This window comes from Silene latifolia, chromosome X (assembly GCF_048544455.1).
Source record: "Silene latifolia isolate original U9 population chromosome X, ASM4854445v1, whole genome shotgun sequence".
NCBI lineage: Eukaryota > Viridiplantae > Streptophyta > Magnoliopsida > Caryophyllales > Caryophyllaceae > Silene > Silene latifolia.
The window spans coordinates 22456686-22467470 of NC_133537.1; the positions used below are offsets into that span (position 1 = coordinate 22456686).

The window sequence follows — 10785 nt, forward strand, 5'->3', positions numbered from 1 at the left end:
ATCTACTTACAATGGATTGTTTTTCATATACTTAAATGAATTAAGTACCTTGAAGCGATAAATTGTTTTGGTGATTAGATTTTCAGAATACGTAATTGACCAAAATAACGCAACCACTTCAATGAAAGTTTTAAGACTAAACGAACAAATGAAGAGTAATCTTCATGAATTCAATTTTGCTTCTCAAAGCAAAGACTCATTGAAATGAGTGGGAGCATTCTCTTAAACCGTTAAGATGAGGACGAGGTTCAAGAAGTAAAGATAATAATGGAATTGATACAAGGTAATGTTATAGGTAAAGTTGTTGAGAATGACGATACTAAACCTATCAATCCCGACCGATAAAGTTTCCATTGTCTTAAATGTTAGACACGAGAAAGGAAACTACCCCAAATTATTGAAGAATCAAAAAATTAGTTGTGGGACATCTAATAGGATCTTCTGTGACACCCTCACTTATCGCGGAAAAGTAAACACGTAATTCTACAGAAAAAACTGACAGGATATGTTTGTAATAGGTTCAATTGGGTAAAAACCTGTAATTTTAAAACCTGAACCTGTTATAAAGATATCCAAATTGGAAGGTGTCAAACATACAAGGTCTAACTAGAAGTTTCATAACATAACCATCGCTAAAGTCGCGAATAGCAAATTATACAACCAAATGTAAAGAGGGAGACATATGTCCCTAAAATGTATGTGACATAAAAAAGTTTAAGGGTCACAATGAAATAAAACCAGTCTAGGTCCCAAGGTTACTTTGCTCGCTAGCTCGTCCATGTACCCCATATATGCATCACCTACCTGTCATTCGCATTTTATACAAATACGAAAGCCACAGTCAGTGGGGAGTAACTCCGAGTTCTCCCAGCCACGAAATGTCATAATTAATGTAACATGTAAACATAAGAATATGAATATGAATAACACATAGCCTTAGCATATAGATGCTAGACAATCGTGCTTATCATGTGCACAACAATATAACAACACGTAGTCCTAGCATGCGAATATTAGACCGACTCATACTACACTATCATGTGAATCACATAACATCCAGGAATCCAAACTCTATCAACCATAGCCGGCTTGCATCTCACCTTCTATGATTCATAGAATCACCATACAAGAAAGGGCAATATATCAAAGACAGGCATAAGTTCTTAGCACCGTCAATAGTCACTTTGTAACTCGACTCTATACCACGAGGTAGGGAAGGTAATCGAACCGGTATCTTGGCTCAGCGGTTACTATTAAGAAAACATGGCCAAGAGACAACACAACCCTAGCCTAAAATCTGCGCAGACCTAGACATGCGGATACACACCACCGCACCCAAGACCCACAATTTTTTTTTTAAAACAAAGTGATGTGAGTACCCTAAGGACACCACCGAAGGGTTGGCTAATACTTAAGCTGACCCCATACTATCAAAATAAGTACCTGAGGTCATGCCCCAACTTGGATATAAATCCACTAGTCAGGAACACAAAGGCTATCAAGCAGTGAACATATACTCGTCAGAGACTATAAAGACCTATCTATGATGAAGGCCGAAATACTCACCTAGGACCTAGTCCCAGCTTGAATACTTTAACCCACACCACACAAGACTCACCACACAAGTCAAGTAAGACACCCACTTAACCTTAAGAGGGCAAAAAGTCCTACTTACCAACATAAAATCTAATATTCTATCATGTAAAAGGCTATATAAATGTCTATATACAGCATACAATCCAACAGAAACCTCAATAAGTATTCAATACTAATTTCCAATTCTAACAATATTAACCATGTTAAAGGTTTCGGGGAATCTAGGGCCGTTTTTACAATATAAGAAACTACTTAAATTCAACTAACTACACATGTGAAATAGAGATATAATAAATGGCCTAAAGCAAGAAAAAGGTCGATTATCTAATTCATATAAAATTTCATCCAACCGAATTTTTACCCGCAACCCCAGTCCTGCGACAGGTACGGGTTAAATTGCGACTGACCAATCACACAATTGACTGACATCGAATCAGTCAAAGGGACTAAGGCTCAGTTTTCGGCACAATCATCCAAACATTGCAACTACCATCATAAGAATAATTTTACCATCAACACTATATTTACTACTAACATTACTCATTTCATAAAATTACCCATATGCTACTTATACTAAATATAACATTCACAAAATCATACAAAAAGCAAAGAATGTGACATTTATTCGTCGAGTAACTCGGAATAGTTACCTTACGCTAGCAAAGAGACAAGCAATAAACTTGAGAAAGCTTCTAAAACCCAAAATTACTCTTCATCTTCAACCACATATGAATCACCTAAAATAATTATGTGAAAGGACGATATTAACGAATTATCGTTATATAAAATATGAGACGGAAATTAATTTAATTATATTTTAAATAAACCAAACTAGCGTCAAAACAATTTATAGATACGGCCCAAACTCGCGACTTAGCCGGGCCCTTTGCCTAGGCCACGGCCAGCCACTTTGCCTAGGCCACGGCCAGGCCTCGCCTAGGCCACGGACTAGCTCTTGCTAGGTGCTTGCCCAGGCAAAGCGAAGGCCACGGCCGGTGCGAGAGGGCCACGACCAGGCTACACCCTACTGTCCAGCCGTCTTAGGACGGTTTCCTAGGCCAAACCACGACGGATACCACCCAAACAAAAGACTCAAACCCAACATGTACATGTACTTGAGACGTTAGCAAAGAGGTTGGTTCAATTTAGCATAAAGAAACCTGTCAAAACAGCCCGCTAAAAAGCGCTCGACAAAACCCATTTTCACTATTAAAGAAGCTCATTTGTGACCGTCTTAAGACGAAATTTTAAGCATTAAAATGATAGTATTCACCCAATTAAATTACCCAACATAATCACCCACTTCACCATGAATCCAAAAGTACCAACTTTTCTCAAAATGGATAAATAAAACTTGATTAAAACCGTCTCAAACCAACACCACATGAACATTCAATTATGAAAATTTCCCCAAATTATGACCATACGAGTCTACGTGTAATTACCAACTAGCATGACCATAAAGTCAAGATTAATCAGTTACCAAACTTTTCTCGTACTCCATTCCTCAATTCTTAATTAACCCAACATGACTATTAACAAGCTATAGGTATACTTTCCAAATCCTTAACCTCTTGTACTCCCAAATATAGTGCTTTTCGTCATGCATTCAAATCATCTAACAAATACTAAAATCCAATTTTAAGATAATAAACCATCAATCTCAAGCGAAAGAATGTTGCTCGTAAAAACGCAGACCAAACACCCATCCAACTCTGACGATTTCGTGTGAAACCAAATCCACTAGCATATCAATGTCATTATTCATTGATTAGTTATCATCTTACAACTCCATAGCCACAACATGAAAACCGTTTACACCATGGCTTAAAATCCCATTATACATACAACTAAGAAGCCGTTAAACACAAATTGGACTTGAATACTTACTCACTCATAGAAAACCCCTCGCATGATTAGTGTACTTCACAGTAAAAATATAATAATAATGGTGTATAAGATATTTTCATCATAATTCAACACTTTGATTAAAATTGAGAACATAAACGACATCACGTTAATAATAATTAGCAAATATAACATACGACCCCGAACAATAATAAGAGTATTAGGATCGGTAAAATCGTGCTACCTTAAACGCCCCTTATTCTTCGAATAAATGGTCCACAAGGCACGAGCCTCACCCCGGGTCTTCGAATCCTTCATAAAAGGGCAAGAAAACGGAATAAAGAAGCTAAAAGACGACACTTTTATAAGACGGCGAAAGACGAAACCACTACAAGAAGGAGACTTTCTTACCTTAAAAGGAGGAGGAAGGAAAGGGGAAGAGAATGGTACAAAAATTACGGAATTTGGTTGAGAAATGGGTCGGGATCTGAGGTTTGAAGGGTCGACTAAAAATGGCGTCTTTGTTTTGTTGATTCGGTGCTGCGTGTTACTGTTGTTGTTGCAAATAGACAAAGGGGAAGAGAGGGGTGGGGACGTGGGATTATAATAATAATAATAATAATAATAATAATAATAATAATAATAATAATAATAATAATAATAATAAGTGACGAGCTTGCTTGCCTGCTATATATTATACGTACGTTTCTTCATCGTTAAGTAATTTCACTCGTTTTTAAAATCGTCTCGAGTTAAATAGAAGCGATTTTAGTAAAGTTTTTTTTTTTTTCGAGATAAAACATACTTAATAATAAATAAATTTAATGAATGAAAATAAAATAAACTCAGCTAGTTTACTAAAATAATACGAAATTAGCTCGAATCGGAATTATTAGCGATTTTTACGAAACTAACGGATATTAATAAAAATTGCTATTTTAGTGAAATAAGCTCAAAATAGCTAATTGGACGGTTTTGTTCCCAAAATCCATCTCGGGTTCACTTAAAACAACTTTCATAAGGACTCGTAAAGAAACGGAAATTATTAAATAAATAAACTCGAACTAATTTCAATAAACTTGAACTAACTTTCAATAAACTTATTAATGATTATTAAAATTAACGTATCGAATTATGATGAAATTAATTAATTAGCTAAGCATATATATATAAATCGTTAAATGATGTAATTAAATTCAAAATAGCAATTAAAAGAATTTTATCCAACTTAATAAAATACGGGGTGTTACAATCACCCCATCTTTTAAAAAGTTTCGTCCTCGAAACTTAAAAGTATAAATGAAAAGTTATAAAAATAAAATTGGAATTGGAATCGGTAACCAAAACATTTTAAAGGTTATTTATCGTAAGAATCAAAATTCTTTCAAAAGTTTCAAATAAAATTTTCCGACATAACCAGATTCTCATCAAAGGAACGGAAGTGCTCTCGTTGCGCATTCAAGAACATCACATTCCAAATCAAGGATAAGGTCAAAAAGCCAATCATTTGTATAAATCGAAAATCAAAATACTTTCGAAAACATTAATGAAGAGTTTTAAAAAATATAAGTCTCATTCATGGAACGGAATTGCTCTTGTCGTGCACACAAGAACGCTAACTTTCCAAGTCAGAGACAAATTTAAAACCGAAAATCACTCGTCGACAAGAGTAGAACAAGCTATTAAACGTCTCTAATAACGTCCGATTAACGTTAAAATCCAAAGAAAAGGTAGTCCACCCAAATTTTCTTTTGCATAAGCCAAAATGGAAATAAAGGTTTCACCTTTAAATAACTAAAAGGGGAGTTAAATTCCTGAAATATAATATTAAACTTTGACAAAGGCATCATAATAGATCAAAGTGAATAGAAATTGGATAAAATTTACAAAAATCTCAGGTTTAGCAACTCAAAACCATGATAAGGAAGTCTATACTCAAAGAACAATTAGAGAATCAAATCGAATTTTCATTTTCCAAATCTTTACAAGTAGGGAAAATTTTGTAATGGTAACATAAATTTTTAACAACGAACCAAAAATAGTAGTTTGAAATATTTAGAAATTGTGTGAAATGAAAAGTAAGTTAGACATCTTAGATACAAGTATGCTAAGAGGGTTCAAGCTTAACCAATAAAAGAGGTATGATGAACTTCCCAGGGATAAGAATTGAAGTCAAATTTACAAGGATGTCAAAGATAGAGTTTCACCAGGTACGAGTGTCAAACTTAAAGGAGGAGCAAGATGAAGCGAGGAAAGGAGGTATGAACGGTAACGCTCATGATCAAGGAGAAAGGGAAATTAGACAACAAGGAAACGCCTATTAGGGTATTGTACCTTCATGACAAAACGACCAAATCACATTCCCAATCTATACGGGATTGTTAACATCTAAAAATGGGTTTTCTTCCAAAATCATATTCTAAACTTATCTCATGTTTACTCCTAGGGTGACAACGCTCAACCTACTAAGCTTTCAAATCCCCAAACATAAACAACAAAGCCAAGTTCTATAACTTTTAATTACATAGGCAACTCATTCCTAACACAAATAATCCACCAATCAATTATACTCACTTTATCAAAGAACTAGGTATAAGAATCACTAAGTATGTCTCATCACCTTACCTAAGTCTTTCCATCATAAAATCCTCTCAAAACCAGGAAAGGGTCAAACACAAACAATCTCCTCAAGAGTCAAGTTTTCCAACCAAGGTCAACATTCCTCACAAGAAAGAGTACTATCAAATGGTGTTAAGGGAGGATAAACAAGGAACAAAAGACAAGTTAGGAGGATACAAATGTAACTTCCCAGGAAGAAGAAAAGAGAGTTTAGAAAAAGGATAGGCACCAAGAGGTAAAGAGTAAGGCGAGATACAAAAAGAACGAGAAACATCTTCAAGGAAGTAGAAGCATTCTTCAAAGGTTGAACAAATCTTCAATCCTCAGCAATAGGCACTAAATCTTGATCTTCGTAAAATATAAGTGTCCTTTCAATGGAACGGAGATACTCTTGGCGATCACTCAAGAACATCAATATTCCAATTCAAAGACATAAAAAATACATTTTTACACCAACAAATGATAAAACTAATTATCAGACGTCTCCAATAACAAGCTTTAACACTAATTGACGTTAAAACCAGTGAAAAAAACATTAAAATATTTTCAAAACCTTTAGTTCAATTTTTTTTTTATAAAAAGGGTAGTAACTCCATTAGCTATAGATAAGCTCACGGTCATTGATCTAAGAACGCAACAATTATTAAATGACAATCAACAAACAGGTTAGTACCTAACAAAGAGCAAACACAAAGAGACTACAACATAAGGTCCTAAGTCTACCCATCTTACCCATCTCTCTATTATTTTAAGGTCAAGTTATTTATATTGGGGTGCACAAACGTGCGTCGGGAGCAAATATGCTCTGATACCAACTGTGACACCCTCACTTATCGCGGAAAAGTAAACACGTAATTCTACAGAAAAAACTGACAGGATATGTTTGTAATAGGTTCAATTGGGTAAAAACCTGTAATTTTAAAACCTGAACCTGTTATAAAGATATCCAAATTGGAAGGTGTCAAACATACAAGGTCTAACTAGAAGTTTCATAACATAACCATCGCTAAAGTCGCGAATAGCAAATTATACAACCAAATGTAAAGAGGGAGACATATGTCCCTAAAATGTATGTGACATAAAAAAGTTTAAGGGTCACAATGAAATAAAACCAGTCTAGGTCCCAAGGTTACTTTGCTCGCTAGCTCGTCCATGTACCCCATATATGCATCATCACCTTGTCATTCGCATTTTATACAAATACGAAAGCCACGGTCGGTGGGGAGTAACTCGAGTTCTCCCGACCACGAAATGTCATAATTAATGTAACATGTAAACATAAGAATATGAATATGAATAACACATAGCCTTAGCATATAGATGCTAGACAATCGTGCTTATCATGTGCACAACAATATAACAACACGTAGTCCTAGCATGCGAATACTAGACCGACTCATACTACACTATCATGTGAATCACATAACATCCAGGAATCCAAACTCTATCAACCATAGCCGGCTTGCATCTCACCTTCTATGATTCATAGAATCACCATACAAGAAAGGGCAATATATCAAAGACAGGCATAAGTTCTTAGCACCGTCAATAGTCACTTTGTAACTCGAGTCTATACCACGAGGTAGGGAAGGTAATCGAACCGGTATCTTGGCTCAGCGGTTACTATTAAGAAAACATGGCCAAGAGATAACACAACCCTAGCCTAAAATCTGCGCAGACCTAGACATGCGGATACACACCACCGCACCCAAGACCCACAATTTTTTTTAAAACAAAGTGATGTGAGTACCCTAAGGACACCACCGAAGGGTTGGCTAGTACTTAAGCTGACCCCATACTATCAAAATAAGTACCTGAGGTCATGCCCCAACTTGGATATAAATCCACTAGTCAGGAATACAAAGGCTATCAAGCAGTGAACATATACTCGTCAGAGACTATAAAGACCTATCTATGATGAAGGCCGAAATACTCACCTAGGACCTAGTCCCAGCTTGAATACTTTAGCCCACACCACACAAGACTCACCACACAAGTCAAGTAAGACACCCACTTAACCTTAAGAGGGCAAAAAGTCCTACTTACCAACATAAAATCTAATATTCTATCATGTAAAAGGCTATATAAATGTCTATATACAAAGATACAATCCAACGAAACCTCAATAAGTATTCAATACTAATTTCCAATTCTAACAATATTAACCATGTTAAAGGTTTCGGGGAATCTAGGGCCGTTTTTACAATATAAGAAACTACTTAAATTCAACTAACTACACATGTGAAATAGAGATATAATAAATGGCCTAAAGCAAGAAAAAGGTCGATTATCTAATTCATATAAAATTTCATCCAACCGAATTTTTACCGCAACCCCAGATCTGCGGCAGTGCGGGTTAAATTGCGACGACCAATCACACAATTGGTGACATCGAATCAGTCAAAGGGACTAAGGCTCAGTTTTCGGCACAATCATCCAAACATTGCAACTACCATCATAAGAATAATTTTACCATCAACACTATATTTACTACTAACATTACTCATTTCATAAAATTACCCATATGCTACTTATACTAAATATAACATTCACAAAATCATACAAAAAGCAAAGAATGTGACATTTATTCGTCGAGTAACTCGGAATAGTTACCTTACGCTAGCAAAGAGACAAGCAATAAACTTGAGAAAGCTTCTAAAACCCAAAATTACTCTTCATCTTCAACCACATATGAATCACCTAAAATAATTATGTGAAAGGACGATATTAACGAATTATTGTTATATAAAATATGAGACGGAAATTAATTTAATTATATTTTAAATAAACCAAACTAGCGTCAAAACAATTTATAGATACGGCCCAAACTCGCGACTTAGCCAGGCCATCGCTTAGGCCACGGCCAAAGCCACTTTGCCTAGGCCACGGCCAGGCCATCGCCTAGGCCATAGCTAGCTCTTTGCTAAAGGTCTTTGCCAGGCTACAACGAGCGACGGCCAGCGCAGAGGGGCCACGGCCAGGCTACACCCTACTGTCCAGCCGTCTTAGGACGGTTTCCTAGGCCAAACCACGACGGATACCACCCAAACAAAAGACCCAAACCCAACATGTACATGTACTTGAGACGTTAGCAAAGAGGTTGGTTCAATTTAGCATAAAGAAACCTGTCAAAACAGCCCGCTAAAACTGCTCGACAAAACCCATTTTCACTATTAAAGAAGCTCATTTGTGACCGTCTTAAGACGAAATTTTAAGCATTAAAATGATAGTATTCACCCAATTAAATTACCCAACATAATCACCCACTTCACCATGAATCCAAAAGTACCAACTTTTCTCAAAATGGATAAATAAAACTTGATTAAAACCGTCTCAAACCAACACCACATGAACATTCAATTATGAAAATTTCCCCAAATTATGACCATACGAGTCTACGTGTAATTACCAACTAGCATGACCATAAAGTCAAGATTAATCAGTTACCAAACTTTTCTCGTACTCCATTCCTCAATTCTTAATTAACCCAATGACTATTAACAAGCTATAGGTATACTTTCCAAATCCTTAACCTCTTGTACTCCCAAATATAGTGCTTTTCGTCATGCATTCAAATCATCTAACAAATACTAAAATCCAATTTTAAGATAATAAACCATCAATCTCAAGCGAAAGAATGTTGCTCGTAAAAACGCAGACCAAACACCCATCCAACTACGACGATTTCGTGTGAAACCAAATCCACTAGCATATCAATGTCATTATTCATTGATTAGTTATCATCTTACAACTCCATAGCCACAACATGAAAACCGTTTACACCATGGCTTAAAATCCCATTATACATACAACTAAGAAGCCGTTAAACACAAATTGGACTTGAATACTTACTCACTCATAGAAAACCCCTCGCATGATTAGTGTACTTCACGGTAAAAAATATAATAATAATGGTGTATAAGATATTTTCATCATAATTCAACACTTTGATTAAAATTGAGAACATAAATGACATCACGTTAATAATAATTAGCAAATATAACATACGACCCCGAACAATAATAAGAGTATTAGGATCGGTAAAATCGTGCTACCTTAAACGCCCCTTATTCTTCGAATAAATGGTCCACAAGGCACGAGCCTCACCCCGGGTCTTCGAATCCTTCATAAAAGGGCAAGAAAACGGAATAAAGAAGCTAAAAGACGACACTTTTATAAGACGGCGAAAGACGAAACCACTACAAGAAGGAGACTTTCTTACCTTAAAAGGAGGAGGAAGGAAAGGGGAAGAGAATGGTACAAAAATTACGGAATTTGGTTGAGAAATGGGTCGGGATCTGAGGTTTGAAGGGTCGACTAAAAATGGCGTCTTTGTTTTGTTGATTCGGTGCTGCGTGTTACTGTTGTTGTTGCAAATAGACAAAGGGGAAGAGAGGGGTGGGGACGTGGGATTATAATAATAATAATAATAATAATAATAATAATAATAATAATAATAATAATAATAAGTGACGAGCTTGCTTGCCTGCTATATATTATACGTACGTTTCTTCATCGTTAAGTAATTTCACTCGTTTTTAAAATCGTCTCGAGTTAAATAGAAGCGATTTTAGTAAAGTTTTTTTTTTTCGAGATAAAACATACTTAATAATAAATAAATTTAATGAATGAAAATAAAATAAACTCAGCTAGTTTACTAAAATAATACGAAATTAGCTCGAATCGGAATTATTAGCGATTTTTACGAAACTAACGGATATT

At 35.6% G+C, this 10785-nt stretch overlaps 2 long non-coding RNA genes across 2 annotated transcripts; both read right to left on the reverse strand.

Annotated features, from left to right (window-relative positions):
* Window positions 1-691: 691 nt before the first annotated feature.
* On the reverse strand, window positions 692-4010 carry LOC141621289 (uncharacterized). Its single transcript, XR_012532196.1, has 3 exons — window positions 3856-4010; window positions 3689-3756; window positions 692-804 (listed from the first exon to the last, which is right to left on the reverse strand). It is a non-coding gene; the product is annotated as an uncharacterized LOC141621289 (long non-coding RNA).
* Window positions 4011-8474: 4464 nt separating this feature from the next.
* On the reverse strand, window positions 8475-10456 carry LOC141621290 (uncharacterized). The gene is made up of 3 exons (XR_012532197.1): window positions 10286-10456; window positions 10119-10186; window positions 8475-8763 (listed from the first exon to the last, which is right to left on the reverse strand). It is a non-coding gene; the product is annotated as an uncharacterized LOC141621290 (long non-coding RNA).
* Between the last annotated feature and the right edge of the window lie 329 nt (window positions 10457-10785).